At 36.9% G+C, this 17,115-nt stretch overlaps 1 pseudogene; it reads left to right on the top strand.

Annotated features, from left to right (window-relative positions):
* LOC101328381 (olfactory receptor 13C3-like) overlaps positions 1-17,115 on the top strand; it is a 341,867-nt pseudogene that overhangs the window by 132,092 nt on the left and 192,660 nt on the right.

Genomic DNA, 17,115 nt, shown 5'->3' with positions numbered 1-17,115 from the left:
CTAAGTTCATTAGAATCTCACTCTACACATGTGCAGCTGAATTTTGGAAGAGTTCACACACAGATTTGGGGACCACGCCTTCTGTGGTTTCATCCTTTCATGCACTTACCTATCCTCGTCAGTTTCTAGCAGCCCCAAACTTTGACCTCAGACTTCTGTTTTCTGCTTGAACTGTATCTCCTGTGCACAGGGCAGACTGGAGAGTGCTATCATGGGAAAAGCCAGTTAAATGTGGATCTCACCCAGTGTGTTTCCAATCTGGAAAGTGTAATATCAGCTCCAGTTTCTGCCTGCTCTCAGTTGATATGAAGAGACGTAGAAATAGACATAGATATGTTTCTTTGTCCAGAGTTTATAATTGTTATTGGCAGGAAACAGTCCAATATAAGCTGCCATACTATCATCAGAATCCTGGCAGTTGGTTGAATCTTGATTTCAGGAAAGAATTCTGGAGCTAATATAGAAATTTATATTTATCAATAGGAGAAACGTCTAGTAAAGTGCTTCTAATTATTGGTTTCACATTACAGTAACCTGACAGTTTTTAATCTATTTGGCCAGATACCCCAAAATCAAATAAATCAGACTTTCTGGAGGTTGGACCCAGGGGTCATTAGTTGTTAAACCTCCTCAGGTGATTAAAATATGCGTTTAGAGTTGAGAACCTCTAATCTTGAAGATAAGCAGGGTAAGAGAAGAAGTAGTTTCAGATTTGACAACCAGTATTATTCAGTAAAGGGACTGAGAAGGAACAACCAGAGGAAGGTAGTATCATGAAAGCCAAGAGAGGAGAGTGTTACTCTAAGCAGGAGAAGTCATCATATGTGTTAAATGCTGCTCACAGTTTCAGTTGAGGACAGAAAAGCAATTTTGCAACATGGTATTTGTTGGTGATAAACATATCAAAACAAATGCAAGAGTTTTTAATATTAATTGTGATCAAAGTAGATGAGCAGTATTGGGATATACATACTATGTTTCAGATGTGGATACAAAGAAAACCTTATTTCTGTAACTGCTGTCATCCACCTCATCGTCTATTGTTGCATAGTCATGAAAGAAAAAATTAAACTGCCCCCATAGCTCTCTCTCTTCTAGTTTGAAAGTCTCTTTCAAGTCAAGTCAGCCTCTTTGAGATTCTTAGTCATGACCACAAGTTGAATCAGTTCTGCCCTTTTCCCTCTCCCTTTTCTATGTATATGTGGGAGGGGCTGGAGAGACATAAGTTCTTGGGTAGCACACATGCTACCTGCGGTGTTAGGGTTAAGAATGATGGATGTCCTATGAGTCTTCACTAGATTCCTTATGTGCATCTGTCACCAACCAAGTCATTGGGTGAGATACTATGCTTGCCAGCTTCCTTATCCTTGTACCTGCTTTTGAAGTCTGGGGTCACAACTAGAATCTCTGACCTTGAAGTCTCCCAAATCTGTATTCCCTCCTCCAAGCTTCAAGCCTCTATTGCTTTACAGTTTCCTCATTGTTCCTCATTGTACATCTGAAACCAAGCTAAAGTTTTTAAATAAGGACTTATTAAAGATGAAACTGGAAGTAATGATAAAAGGGAATATATCAAGTAACATGTAAGTTGTTAAGTCATAGAACAAAATATTAAAGCATATTTATATTAGAAGTCCCAATTAAAGAAATCAAGACTTAGAGAGGTATCTGCTAGGAGTTATGCCTCTTTTCTATATTCTGCCTTGATAATTCATCATTTCCTGTTATCTTCCTGGTCCCTTATCTTAGGAACTGCCTGTTCCAAAGATAACTGACTCTGATAATAGCCTTTCAGGGAGATCACCCCTTCATACAATCATAATAATTGGAATCATAATAATTCCAATACCCACAACAGATGAACACAGTATCAAGTGGCTCATTTTCTTAAGTTTCAAATATCAAAATATAAAAATATTAAAGTGTTAAATTAAAAAATGACTGAAAACAAAGTTATTGACATGAAAATTTTGAATATATAAATATGTTTAAAAGCAAAACATACATTATAATTTGAATAATATAATTCATTAGTTTGAAAACACAATGCACATTTTTTCAAGGATTCAGAGAATGTTTGTAAAAATTATCTCTTGCTTCAAAGGAAACACATAGAGAATCTGGGACTCTAAGTGATCTGTCTCAGCATTCACTGTTGCTGAATGTCTACTTCTTGTCCCTATTTTGGGGGACTCTATTTGCAGGTAGGTTTTTACAAGGCTGATAGGTGTGGGTACTCCAGGTGCTAACTGTGGAGCTGAGACAAACAATACAAGCTGTAGTTGACTACATGGCCCAAGGTCTACACCTGAGAAAACTTCTTGAGTCTAGGGGATAAGTGAATGACTGTAATAAGAGGCTAAAGAATCAAGGAATGCAGAGAAACAAGTTCAAACAATTATAGTGAATTGAAATTATCTAGAACGTTACTACTGAAAATGTGGTCCCTAGACCAGCATCAACAACATTATCTAGGAGCATGTTAGAAATTCAAAATCTCAGACCCCATCAAAGACTTACTGAATCAGAATCTGCATTTTAATAAGACCTCCAGATGATCTGAAGACACAGAGTTCAACAACTGATCTAGGATATAACTGAAAAAGCAAAGCTAAGTTATGTTGAGCCTAGGGTTATAATTCAATTCTTTTTTATATTAATTTTTATTGGAGTATAGTTGCTTTACAATGTTGTGTTAGTTTCTGCTGTACAGCAAAGTGAATCAGTTATACGTATACATACATCCACTTTTTTTAGATTTCCTTCCCATTTATGTCACCACATAGCATTGAGTAGAGTTCTCTGTGCCATACAGTAGGTTCTCATTTGTTATCAGATTTATACATAGTAGTGTATATATGTCAATCCCAGTCTCCCAGTTCATCCCACCCCTCCTTCCCCACCTTGGTAACCATAAGTTTGTTCTCCACATCTGTGACTCTATTTCTGCTTTGCGAATAAGTTCATCTGTACCATATAATTCAATTCTTCATCATTATAAAGCTAACTTGGATAATATTATGATATCAAGGAGTGGGAAATAAAGCCAGAGATGGAAATTCTACTTATTTCAAGTATAAAAAAACTAATGCAATAATTTGGCCTCAGTGTGGCATGTAGTGGTTCAAGGTCAGAGGCAGTAGATGATAAATGTTTACTGGGGGAATGCAAGTCACATAAGAATGAATTTACGTTAACTCTAATTCCAGTTATGGAATGTTTGACCTGAAATGCCGCTCCTCTGATGAGAGTCAGTGCTTCTCCTTTGGTTAAGATGGAAGGAAATGAAGCTCATTGAGTTACAAAGGTCCAGGAATAGCAGTGATAGCTCAAAATAAACATTATATGCTAGTTCAAATATTTGTAGGTAACGGGGATTGAAATTGAAAGCACACTTGGTTAATTATCTACGGTCTTAAATCCTGAGTTTTATCACACCTAATAAATGAGACTTGAACGAATTGAAAGTCTAATATGACAGCTCCTAAAATCTTACCTTCAAAACAATAGTCAATGTTAAACATCAGGGAAGTTAAATTGAGGCTTGGAGTTGCTTCTCCCTACATAGCTTTTCATAGTCTGACAATTTTCTCCCACTGAATTGACCTTGGTAAAAATTTATTTGCTCATAATTCTGGCTTCTTGATTTCCATATATTCTTTCATCAAGTATTTATTAAACATCTTTTATGTATCAGATAATGAGCTAGGTTCCTGGAATACAGAACTAAGGCCAGTTCCTGACCTTTGGGGAGTCAGAAGTCAGGGATGCATCTACATTAATAGGAAAATATCCTTAATAGTGGCATAAACAGCTAATTATGGAGAAGAAGAGGGACTGGTGGAAGACTAGAGGGCCAGAGAATATAACTACAGTGAAAAAAAGATTTAATATGTATAACCTTTGTCAATGGAAAAAATGATTAACACTGAATGTCTCTTTTGATAATTTCAGGAACCATGTGAAATAGGTATTCATCTGCTTTTGCAAATGAAGAATCTGAGCCTGAAGGAAGATTAGCAACTTACTCAGGATTTTACAGGCAAGTGGGGACTCAAATGAGAAACCGAGTTTTATAACACTAGAATTCCAGACCTTCCGCCTAACTACCCATGACCCATGACTATTCTAAGTAATAACATATCCAGGAGTAACATTTTAGGATACTTCAGAATCCTTATCCATTAGCTATGAATGTGGTCCTGCTGAAGGATATATCACCTGACTGATTGATTTGGTGTGTTTGGGTGATATAATAATTTAGACAGGTCCCTCTCACCACCTTGCTTTTCTTTGTTTATCTCTCTGAAAGCTAGTCATTTGTTAAAAAATAACCACCTTCCAATACTCAGGTAAAGATAGCTGAGTGCTTGGATTCCACTGCTAGAATTTTAAAGTAAGCTTAGTATGTTATTTAAGGTTTATTCATAAGGCATGCCTCTACCACGTACAAAATGGTACATTGGGGCTTGTGTGAAAAAACATTTCTGATAACCTAGTTGCCCAGGACTACCCCAAATAAACTAAATCAGAATCCCTGGTAGTTGGACCCAAGCATCAGTAGTTGTTAAACCTCCCCAGGTAATTTTAGTGTGCATATGAACAGGATGACTGACTCTAATGCAATGTAAAATGGCTACTGCAAAGACAACAGCTAATTGCTAGTCACTACTTAGCCTAAGCCAAGCAACATGCTAAACGCTTCAATGGGATGGTCTCATTTTCACAACAATTCAATGAGGAGAGTGGTATTGTTACCCGTTATCTCCATTTTTTTACATGAGAGAAATGAGGCTTTCTCAGGGGCTCGTTAGTGTGTCCAAGGTCAGTGGTGAACCCCAAATTTCTGATTCCAGATTCCAGGTCCTAGCCACTAGACTATACTGACTTCCTATAATAAAGCTAAAGAGAAGAGAGATGCTTTTGAGGACTCTTTTCTAAAAATTAAATTTGGAGACAGTTGGGGTAAATTTAGTTCAATACTTGAGCACATTATTCTTTGTCCAGTGAAGAAAAGAGAATGAGTAGAGAAAGATGAAAAATTATTTCCAAATGAATTAATATCCCTTGTTTTACTTCCTTTGAAATTGAGAGAAGTGTTTTGATGTAGACCTGTGGATTAAAAGATATACCTAAGCAGCCTGTGAGGTTAGCATAGCCCACAGCTAGTATCTGGAAGGAGGCCTCTGTAGCAGATACCAAGGCAGATACACAGGAGAGCATCTGGTGCCAGGAGAGGGGGCAGCATCTTGTAGAGGGTGGTGATGACATATTTAAGATCATTTAAAAATCAAAACGGAGTAACTATGGTTCAGGCATCCAAAATGGAGCTGGGTGGCCATTGTGGATGTGGTTTCAGACACATTCCTGCATCACTGAGAACTTGAATTTTTTCTGAACTGTATCAAACTCAAGAATACCACCAGCCAGTTTTCAAAACAATATCTGCTAGCTGCATCCTGTAGTTTCAAAGTTTCCTCTACCCTTTGCAACTATGTAACTATTTTAGAGGCCAACCAATCCTTGCTTAACAAGCAATCTTGCCAGCTCCAATCCTAATTCTTGACTAACAATTTACATAACCTTGTAGGTGTTTTTGCCTTTATAAGCTTCCCTTATTTTGTAGTCTGGTGGAACACAATTCAAGTGCTTCTTGAATCTGTGTCTCCCAGGCTGCAATCCTAACAAACCGCAATCAGGTCTCTCTTTCTGAAATTTTGGTTAATGATAGAGTAGGTGTATTCAGTGGGGTTCTGGAATGTCAGAAAAGTATGAGACCTGAGTTGCAGAGCAATGCACATCTCCAAGTTTCATATGCTGAGGACTTATCAATGCATAAATGTAGACTGCCTGCTTAATGTTTGTTTTATATGAGGCCTTATAGCATATTGGTCACCATATATATATAGCATAGAGCCTGAGCTAGGTTCAAATCTTGCCACTAAAATGGAGTATTAATATTAATATTATAGGGTTATTGTGAGAATTACAAAATACAGTGTGTGAAATATATGTTTGGTTTTCATCCCCATTTCTGACATGCAGTTCCTAAAACACTTGGAATTTCCTAAGTGGTAAGAACAATGAAGGTGTCTTTCATTAGGTTGATAAGGTGATTTTTGGAACTCCCCTAAAGACAGGAGCTGGTTGCCAGGAGAACTAATGTGTGATTAGTAATGTGTGATTAGAGTGTTGAAACTTTCAATCCCTCCCCCCCCTGACCTCAAGGGAGGGGAGAAGGGCTAGAGATTGAGTCAATCAGCAATGGCCAGTGATTTGATCAATCATGCTGTGTAACGAAGCCTCCATAAAAACCCAACAGGAGGGGTTCTGGAGAGCTCCTGGGTTGGTGAATATCTGGAGATTTGAGGTGAGTGGCATGCTCCAAGAGGGCTTGGAAGCTCAGCACCATTTTCCCATACTTTGTCCTATGCATCATTTCCATCTGGCTGTTCCTGAGTTATATCCTTTTATAAGAAACTGGTGCTCTAGTAAGTAAAATCTTTCTGTGAGTTCTGTGACCTGCTCTAGGAAGTTAATCAAAATCAAGAAAGTGGTCATGGGGACCTCTGATTTATAGCAGTCTGTCAGAATTACAGATAACAACCTGGACTTGTGACTGACCTCTGAAGTTGGGTAGGAAAGGGGGGACATTCTTGTAGGAATGAGCCCTTGTTACCAAAACTGAACTTGAGTTCACTTGCCTGAAGTGCAGCAAAACCAATCTACTGTCATCAGGTTGTAGTGAAGGAAAGTACAGCATTTATTTGCCATTGCCAAGCAAGGAGACTGGACAGCTAATGCTCAGGAGATCCAAACTCCCTGATGACTTACATGCAAGGGTTTTTAAAGGCAACATCAGGGGCAAGTGTCACCGGGTACGTGATCAGCACATGGACATTCTTCTGATTGGTTGGTGGTGAGGTAACAAGGTGATGTTTTGGGAATCTTAATCATCAATCTGGTTCCTACCAGTCTGGCATCTATGTGCTTGTGGTTAGCAGTTTTTGTTTAGTGGGAGTCCTGGTTTCTGTAAAACAACTCAAGGATATGAATCATGTTATTATCTATATCCCTTTAGGAGGAACTAGGAGTCTGTGACTCTATTGTTCAAGCTATTATTACTTTTCTTGCTTAATTGCTTTTCCTTTGTTTCTGCATTTTTTCATGTCTCTAGTCATTACCAGTTTGAGAAAGCCCTAGGATACTAAAGCTTTTTCTACAGATGAGAAGTGGGGACATGGAGAGTCTTGTACCTGGGAGGGCCCTGCAGGGTCCTGCTTGGTTTCACCCTTAACCTGTGAGACCTGATGCTCTCTCCATGTAGATAGTGTCAGAATTGAGTTGAATTGTAGGACACCCAGCTAGTGTTTAAGAATTGTTTATTGGTTGGTTTGGGGAAACCACCCCCCTCAAAGTGGAATTAGGTCCAGAACCCTTTTTATTCTGTGTATCTGTAATATATAAGAATATAGTAATCTTAGATATTAGAATATTAGGCCTAAGATATAGTAAGTCTCAATATAGTTTGGTTGTTATTCCTTCTATTATTATTCCATTAAATGAAAAATCAACATAACTAATAATAATAGAATAATTTCCTGTATTTTAGTCAAACCCAGAATTTCTGAGAAAGGAGGGGAGAGATGTATCACTTGACAGTTTTCTTTGGAAAAAAATCAGGAAATTCAGGGAAAATTGCATGAGTATAGATACTACAACTAGACATAATAAGTGTGAGGAGCAGAGTTTAGCGGTTAAGAGAACAGGTGCTGAAGTCACATGATCTACCAGTTATTAGCTTTGTGAGCTTGAACAAATGACTTGATGTCTCTGAACTTCAAATGCATTATCTTTAAAGTGGGAGTAATAATATCAAATAATTTAGAATTAAATGCATTAGTATTTGTAAAGGTATGAGAACAGTGTCTAATATAGTTAGGATATAAGAGTGTATTGAACAAAATAAATATGATATAGAGATGCAAGCTTGTCAGTATGCTTCAAGGGAAGATGTGGTTAATTTTGAACTTTTGATAGAAGTGGCATTTTAGGTAGCCTTGCATATTATTACTGTAAGGTTTTTGCCTTGTACTACACTGTTTGGTGAGTTGAGATGACCTTTTTGGATGTTTCCTATTGCCTATACTAGACGTAAGCCTAAATGACCTCCAATAAAAATGGTAAGGGACCTTGTCTCTATGACAAAGACAAGTCCAGAGCTAAATACATGATAGAAATAAACATAAGCCAACTAGAAATCATTTGCCATTTGACTGAAGAGGAGAGTATTTACCTTCCCCTGCCAACGAGTGCTCATGTCACTAACCCAGGCTCTTTCAGGATAGGAAAACTTGGCATTCTTATTCTTCCAGCTTTGTGGAAGGAAAGGAGATTCTACAAAGATACAGAATCTCATGGCCCAGGTACTATGGTCGACTGTGTATCCTAACTCATTTTTAGGGAAACAGTGACAATGGGGTACAGAGGGGAGCCTGAGCAGGCTGTAGAGCTCAACTTTCCTCTACTTTTGATTCTTGCTTTTTACTCGTCTTACCAGCTTAGTTCCAGTGGTTAGCTAGAGACATTGTTGAAACACTTAGGAGAGGAAAAAGATCAGTGGATTATCAGAAAACACCTTCTTACACCTTCATGTGGCTCCATTATTTTTAACAAGTCACATGCAGTCACACTGTTGGGAAGTCTGGGCAACTAATTTGGGCAATGCGAATGCAGTGACGAGGGCAAAACAGATGTGGGTCCTGCTCTCAGGGAGCGACTGAATAAATTAGACTTCATATTGTGCTGGAGTCAAATCAGAGAGGAGTTTAAAAAAACAAGACTGCTGCAGAAGAACAAAATTGTCTCAGTCTAAAAAGAGATTTCACCACATAATAAATAATAATGAATTAATAAAAACAAGATTAGCAAGATCACTTTACAAAGTCAGAGAGGAAATTTAAATTTTAATACAAATATAATTTTAAGTCAGGAAATATAACTTCTCATCAGATATGCTTGACAAAATTAAGTGTTTAAACTCTTACATTTAAAACATGCAGTCAGACATTCATACTTCTCAGAAAGTCTTATTTTGTTGTAGTAATTATTGATAAATACAGAAAAGATCTCTTAACATTGACAAGAAACAAATCATGCACAATATCATCTTTCAAAAAGCAATTTTCCATCTGGCTAGCATCTTCATTTGTATTCCTGTGGTTGTAAGATGTATATATTCTTGTTCCTTCAATTTCCTGTCTTGCTGAAAAAGAAAATTTCAACAGAGTGTTTGTATTCAAGTACATGTGTCCATAAATATGATTTAACCCACATTTTTGCAACTAATGTATGTCAATGTAATTAAAATTTTCTAATTTTTATTTCCACAAAGTTTATAGTCTGGCAGGGACCAGTTAGACTGGCAGCCCATCCCCTTAGGCCATCATGAAAATCCCTTTAGATATTGTCCCCCAAAACCTCTAATATGGGTCAGTACAGGAATTAATTGAGTGACACCCCAAGAGCATATTCTATATTAGAATAAATTATCCAAGTTTCTATTTCCCCTTCTCCTACCTATTCACCAGGCAAGCTTATACAAGGTGTGTCAGCTAATAGCAAAGCCCAAATAACACAAAGCCACCAATTTAAAATCCCCCAATTTTGCAACCAAATTTGTACATTTTAACAATATTAACCCTTCATGTTATTATATAAACCTATTTTTACCACAGGGAAATTTGATAGCTGAAATGAAATCTTGTCTCCCTTTTTACAGATAAATTAAAGTCCTAGCTTATGTCTAAAAGCATTTTCTCTCTTGCATTTTCTTCTTATTTTACTGAGGTTCAGTCAAAGGAGAGCTCACTTAGATGTCTTGGCAGAGAACTAGGATTTCTTCTTCATTAGTAACGCCCTGATGAAGGCCTACATTCTCCCACTGGATGTAGTAAATGTCCAGACATGGATGTCTTCCAATTAGAAAACTTTCCTATGTTCTTGTAAAGTTCCAGAGGAACCACAAGACACATAGGAACATTATAGCACCAGTCCCACACTTTCTCCACAAATACTCAGGACCCATGTGGCATTGGAAGCCCCTAAAATCCAAGCAAATTCCCACAAATAAAAGCATTTTCCAAGCAAAAGCAATGTCTCTAAAACGCAAAAGATGTTACAAGACAGAACTACATTCTATTACAAATAAAAGATAACTTCAAAGACTTTGTAATAACTGGTAGAACTGAAAAGGAAAAATAAAAAATTTTAAGAAAGAAAACTTTCTTGGATTATTTAGCTTCTCCAGAGTTTCTATCAAGTTCCTGAGTCTAGTGTCTGTGAATTTAACCCTCACATGTGAGAAATCTCTCACTTAGAGCTCATTGTAACACTCTACCTCTTATATTCTGAGGTGAACAATGGAACAAAAGAAGAAAATAATAACAACGACAAAAAACCCCTGCCCTGCATACATAAATTAGGAGAGGTTTATTAAAATATCCTTATCTTCTTAAATATATATATAAGTAATACTCAAAGACTTCTCTTTTTTGTTGCTACCTTTTCTCCTTTTTATTTAGTCCATTGATCTTAATTCATATTTCCCCTTTAGACCAGAGTTCTTGGAATCCCAAGTTTTAACTGAGTGCGGTCTCTGACTAGGGCCGGAATTTCCACTCTCTTGTGAGCTGAGAATTTCAGACTTAAAACAAAGACTGGTATAGTTTATGGCCTTACATTTCCTACTTCCCCAAATTCTTGTTTCTCTCTCTCAAATTTTCCATTCTTAGAAGAAACACCATATTCCTTAGCCATTTGCTGGCATTTATGTTAGTATGTAACAATAGCTGCATCAGCAGCCCCCAACTCCTGAATTCCTTAGACCTTGGATGCTCCCTCCCAGGAAAGATTTCTTCCTGAGTTCACATTTGTCCCTGCTAGAGAAATAGACTTATGAACTAGAGATGGAATTCCTTTTGCTTTCCAAACCTGTACCTTTGGGCCCAGTGCAAGTATTTATATATACTCTTCCCCAAACGTACCTTCCGAAACCTTCTCTATCCAGTTGCAGTCGAAAGACTCCTTGCATCTTCAGTTTATTGTCTACAGAATGAAATCTGACTATACTGACTCTAGAAATCCATTTCTTTTTTACTTTGGTGTCTCTCAACACCCTTTTGAAAAGGCCAGTTGAGATTTTAACACTTCAACGTGCTTCTTAATTTGATCCATTTCTCCTTGACTGTGTCTAAAACTAACGTATGCTGAGTTTGAATGTCTTCCTTCCTTTCTTTTACTATTTCCCACAGCTCATGTTTTAACTGCAAAATCAAAACCTCTTACAAGTGGATTTCCTTGCCCCTAAGTTTCTGATAGTTTTCTTATACAATGGAAACTCAGTTTTCTGTTGCCAGCCTTCTTACCTGCTGCTTGTAGTTATCCCTTAGTCTATTAGCAATTCTGATAGCAGAGTCACTGTGTTGTTTCCTTCTTAGCAATTGAATTTCTGATAAATGCATTTTTTTTTCACCTCAGTGCAAGGAGATAGTACAACTTTTATATACTAGTGATTCCCATTTCTCCTTATCTTTACAGATGAACTTCAGAAAAGAACTGTGCTAGAACTCATATTCAGGAAACTGGGTCCCCCCAAATCTATCCTATTATCAAGATTTAGTAATAAGTGAGTCCCTTAGAACTTGGCTGGAGATAGAGGGGAAAAACAAGACAAAAAGATCCTGGCATAAATACATCAATCTGAAAGTAAAAGATCTCTATACAGGGGTCCTGATAATTTTGAAGTGTATTTTCCATGATACTGGAAATGAATATGAACACCTAAACCACAATAAGCAGAAGAGTGGCAAAGAGTATGTGTTCATAAAAACCCATTTTTTCTCCTCCTGGGATCATAATAAAACTACCTTTGCTAGCCTCCTCTTCAGTTAATGAAGTCTGATCCTTGGGATATGAGTGAAAGTCACGTGTACCACATCCAGGCCTGGCTAATAAAAGCCTTCAGTATGACCCTCCACATGTGCTTGTCTCTTTGCTTATCTGCCATCCAAAGACAGAGGATTCAGTTGAGGCCTCGAAGGCCCTAGGAACAGTGGGGCACACAATAGGAGGAGCCTGTGTTCCTGAGAGACTCTGTGGAGCAGAGCACCCACCCTTCTCCTCCATCCTATTTGATTTTGAGGGAGTGAAAAATAAAATTCTATTTTACTAGTCCACTGAGATGTGGAAATTGTTTTATCAGATAGCCTGCCCTGAATAATACAATAAAGTGAAAATGAATATAAGAACTGTTTTTGTGTGGAAAGGATGGATTTATTCAGCATTTTCTGACTCAAAACTCAAGTAGCAGTGTCCTGAAATCAAAGCCACTTTAAGATAAAGTGAGTCTCCAGAACTCTTTTTTTTTCTTTTATTTCCTTATTTATTAAAAAAACTACCTAGTGATAACTTAGAATTCTTTTTTTTTCTTGGAAGATTTTACCTTTACCTTTTTTCTTGTTTACTGTATATAGTTTATCTCATTTTAACTTTATTTTCTTGCTATGCTGCACCTGTAGGAGTCACCCAATCAAAACTAAAGGTATAAAATTGAATATAATAAAATGATGAGAGCTCAGAAGCTAAAAATACTCTCCAAGCAAATATCTCTAAGAAGCTATTGGTTAAACTGGAGGTTCAGGTTTACTTGTCTCTCTGATAGTGTTCAAAGTGGTGAGGGGGTTGTAAAAATGTCAAAAAGTCACTGAATTAGAAAAGGATTATCAAATATTGCAATAGGAAAAGGAGCTTTTCCCTACTTAGGTCTTGTTCAGAAGATCTACTTTGGATCCAGACCAAAGAAGACTGTGGCTTAGCTCCCAAAGTTTAGAGTCACAGAAAAAAACAATAAAATTTTGTTTTTATTTTGGTACTTTACATCTCAACATTTTGCCTTTTATTTAATGGATATTCTCATTTGTTCCACCAAAAGATATCGAGTGTTAGTTATGTGTCTTTTAGGTTGCCAAAGAGAAGTAGTAGGTATCCAAGTTTTTACTGGCTACCTGTTACCAAAAGTTTGAATAGAGCACTAATATGAATGGATAACAAAACTATGTGAAGGAATGCTTTACTATTTCCTGGGGCTTTGTCCTTAAGCTCTAATATGGAGCCTAAGTTGCAATGAGATTGACTAGAGTGCAGAACTCTGATGACCCCACAGGCTGAGATTAGGGAGGCTTAATTTTTCTCCTTTCGGATAGGCTTTACTCTCTTTCTAACATGTATCTCAGTATGCCTGAGTGGGTGGATACAGGATGAACCTATTCTCTTGTGGTCCATGACTTAATGCAACCTCCCCACATATAAAGAACTAAGATGGAACCTGACATGACTCAGCTCAGAAGCAAATTACTTTATCTTCTTAACCCCAAAGGTTTACCCTCTGACACTGTAATCTAGTTAAAGAGAAGTTAATGGCCCCTCAACAGAACAACCTCTTCCTAGGAGTGGAATAAAGAAAAAAAGCAATAGTTTCCAAGTTAATTTACTTTTTGAATCAATAGACATAGTGCATAGTGATAGGAATCTTTTATCAAGTTGAGTAGCAAGGTTTTTGAGAAGAGGGGCAGATGTTGAGAGAAAAAATGACTTGAATGTTGGCAGGTAAATATTTTGATTTCATTTCCCCAAATGAAAAACTCTTCTAAACAATATTTTAATGCCACTGGATGAAATCAGGATAGAAGCTTGAAGAGGAACATAGATAAAACACAACACTTAGAACCAAAAGATCTGGGCTGCTGACTTTACTTTCCTGGGTTTTGTTTGATTTTGAGTATTTTAAAACTAATTTATAATCTTTGGTTTTCTAAGTGATCTTGCATATGTATATAGCTATGCTTTTGTGGATATCAAAATAATTGGAGATCTTATTTCCAGTTGATGATATACTGGACATTATTTTCTACATTCTTAATAATATCCCACATTGCTCTAGTGGAGACTTCTGGCTATACTACATAGAATGTCACCAACAACCACAGGGAAGGAGTCCAATTTAAAATATATATATAAGATAAAAGTCTAGATGTCACAGGAATCCATGAATTATGTCTGTAGGTTTATTTTCAATCCAGGAAAATAATCAAGACTTTGAATTTCTAGATTATTCACTCACATTATACACACACACATACACACACAAATTTCAGATGCATGTGATCTGTTAAGAAAACAAAATAAATGTGAGACATCCAGCTGAATACCACACATTCAGACTCCTATTTCATAGCCTAAGTTGAAGTAACCATCTAGGAATTACATTTCCCAACCTTCCTTGCCTCTAGGTAGTGCCACGTGAATGAGTTTTCTGACCAACTAAAAGTGTGCAAAACTAATACAAGCCTATAAAAACCAACCAAATCCATTCTCCCCTCTCTCTTTCCTCATCATCTGATTGAATGTCGACCCTCAGGGCAACCTTGGAAGTCAAGTGCTGAATCTGAGTGATGGGTATTCGGCTGTTCATTGTAATATTTTTAAAACGTTTTCATTTTTTAACTTTGTTCTCACCTCCAGTTTGGACCCAGTTTGGGAAGGCTATCTTCAGTGGGAAAGTAGCCATGCTTCACTCCTTCTCTAGTTCCCTAACTTATATCTCTTCTCTCCCATATTGCTAACCACGGTTTCTGACATGTCTAAGATTCACGTAGACAGGACAGGATGGGTGAGGCAGATAGAACAGAAAATTTCTTCTTGACTAGTATTATTCCAAGCTGTTATCGAATTCTCTATATGGTAGGGGAATAAGGACTACCTTTTTCTTTTTTGAAGTGTTGCATGTGGTCTTTAGTGCCCTCTTATGCATAGTTTCCTTTCAGAGGAAGTCTCATCTCCCCTCCAACTGGTTTGGGGGCTATTTCTAAGACATTTATGGCAGTGCTGTCTTTAACAAACCATGTCTGGTCTGTTGAAACCTGGCCCTTAGGTCTAATGTCATTAGAAAGTATACCTCCTTCCTTACTGAATCCTCCCTTTCAATGTTACGGGTTACCTCAGGCAGCCTCTTGTATTTTAGATTTCGCAAGTGGGAGTCATACACAAGTCCACTATGTCCTCCAAATTGGTGGGGTCAGTTATAAATCTCTCTCAGTGCTTACCTGATGCTACTATCACTAGGCTTCAGTTGATGTCTGAGTACCTTCCCCTTCTCCACAGGAGACAGGGACTCACAGCACACAGAGGAAAATTAGCTCCATTGAAAGTTTTTTCCAAATATACTTTACTTTTGGTTTTCCAATTCCTTTTCAATATCTTGACATAGGTGAGAAAAAAAAGGGTATATCTAACTTATGTTATATGTGGGGTGAAATACTGTATGCTGAGAGTGGGAACCAAAGGTATAAATTAAATTTACAAAAGAGTCAAGTAATTCACTAATTAGTGCTAGGAAAAGTGACTATCCGTATATTTTTGTTTTTAAGTTATTTTTTTGATGTGGACCATTTTAAAAGTCTTTATAGAATGTGTTACAATATTGCTTCTGTTTCTATGTTTTGGTTTTTTAGCCATGAGGCATGTGGGATCTTAGCACCCCCACCAGGGATCAAACCCATACCCCCTGCATTGGAAGGCGAAGTCTTAACCACTGGACCACCAGGGAGGTCCCACTATCCATATATTTTTTAAAATCTCTCTATAAAGTAATATTTTCCAGATGGATAAAGTGTGCAAAATTAAGTTATAAAACTTTTAGAAGAAAACATAGAAAAATGTCTTCATGACACTAGAGTGTGGAAGGATTTCTTAAATGTTTCAAAAATGACAAAAATAAATAAATTTAAAAGTATCATTATTAAAAATATCTGTATTTAGCAACCCACACCACTGGGAGAAGGCATTTTTAGTAAATATAACCAGTAAAGGATTAAGTGGACACACACACTTAAATATATATTTCATAAATTAGTAAGAAATATAGAATAAAACAGTATTTAGAAAGAAGGAAGCAATAACAAATCTAAGAATGTAGAGAGAAGGGAGTTCTCATACGTTATTGGTGAGACTATTAATTGAAACCATCTCTTTGGTAAACAAAGTTGAAGATGTGCATATTAGCAAGTCCCCACTTAGGTATATACTTTGGCTCTTTGCAGTCTTGTTTATTGTAGCTGAAAATAGGCCTCATCTTTATTATTTACTGATGGAGGTAGATTAATTAATTATTATGAACTGACATAATGGAGTCCCATACAACTTAAAATGAATAAACTGAATATAAATTAATCAACAAGGATAATTTCCAAAAACTAAAAATGTTTAGAGAAGAAAAAAAAGATGTGTTCTTATCTTCAATGCATGGTTTTCATCCTGGAGTACCTCTGCCACTCTATCCTCTTTCTCTCTCTTTTGAAGAGCCCCTGTCATAGGATTTAGATATGTTTCAAAGAGTCTGTTTTCTGGATTCAACCATACATAGACACTTCTTGGGATTACAGTGATCTTGAAGGCATTTGAATCTGTGAAAATCTCTGCCTTTTAAAGTAATGACTTTAATTTGTTCACTGAAGGAGTCTGTCCAGTGAGCTTTCTAGGCTCATCACAGCTTTTTGTCTTACTAACTTGCCTTTGCCAATTTATCTCTACTCCTTTCCTTAGGAATGGTCTCATTTCTCTTGCCCTAACTTCAGAGATGTCCTCTGCTTTTCAACCCTTTTGTCCTACTGAACATATTTGTTTTTATCAGCAAGCTTCTTGTGATTTGAGCACTAGCTATCTCATGACCTCTTTCCTGTAATTATCTTAAGCCTCTTCCTTGGGAATTATTTCGAATCCTGTACCCCAGAAGGTTGAAAACAGAATAAACTAGAAGCATCAGATCTGTTGACTAAATAATTTCAGCTGCTCCTAATAATTCCCACATTGGATTACCCCTGTCTTTAAGAGAAGTAACGTTTGGTCATCTTTCCCAGACACAATCCAATATGTCATCTCTCAGCTGGTAAACTGAGAAACTAGTAAACTAGTCCGCATTAAGATGAGAAGAAATGTGAGTTATTTTATATCTTACAATTATCAGAGTACATGCTTAGAAAAAGTACATAAGAAGCTTTT

This window comes from Tursiops truncatus, chromosome 6, assembly GCF_011762595.2.
Source record: "Tursiops truncatus isolate mTurTru1 chromosome 6, mTurTru1.mat.Y, whole genome shotgun sequence".
Classification (NCBI taxonomy): Eukaryota; Metazoa; Chordata; class Mammalia; order Artiodactyla; family Delphinidae; genus Tursiops; species Tursiops truncatus.
This window is presented reverse-complemented; position numbering and strand designations above follow the sequence as displayed.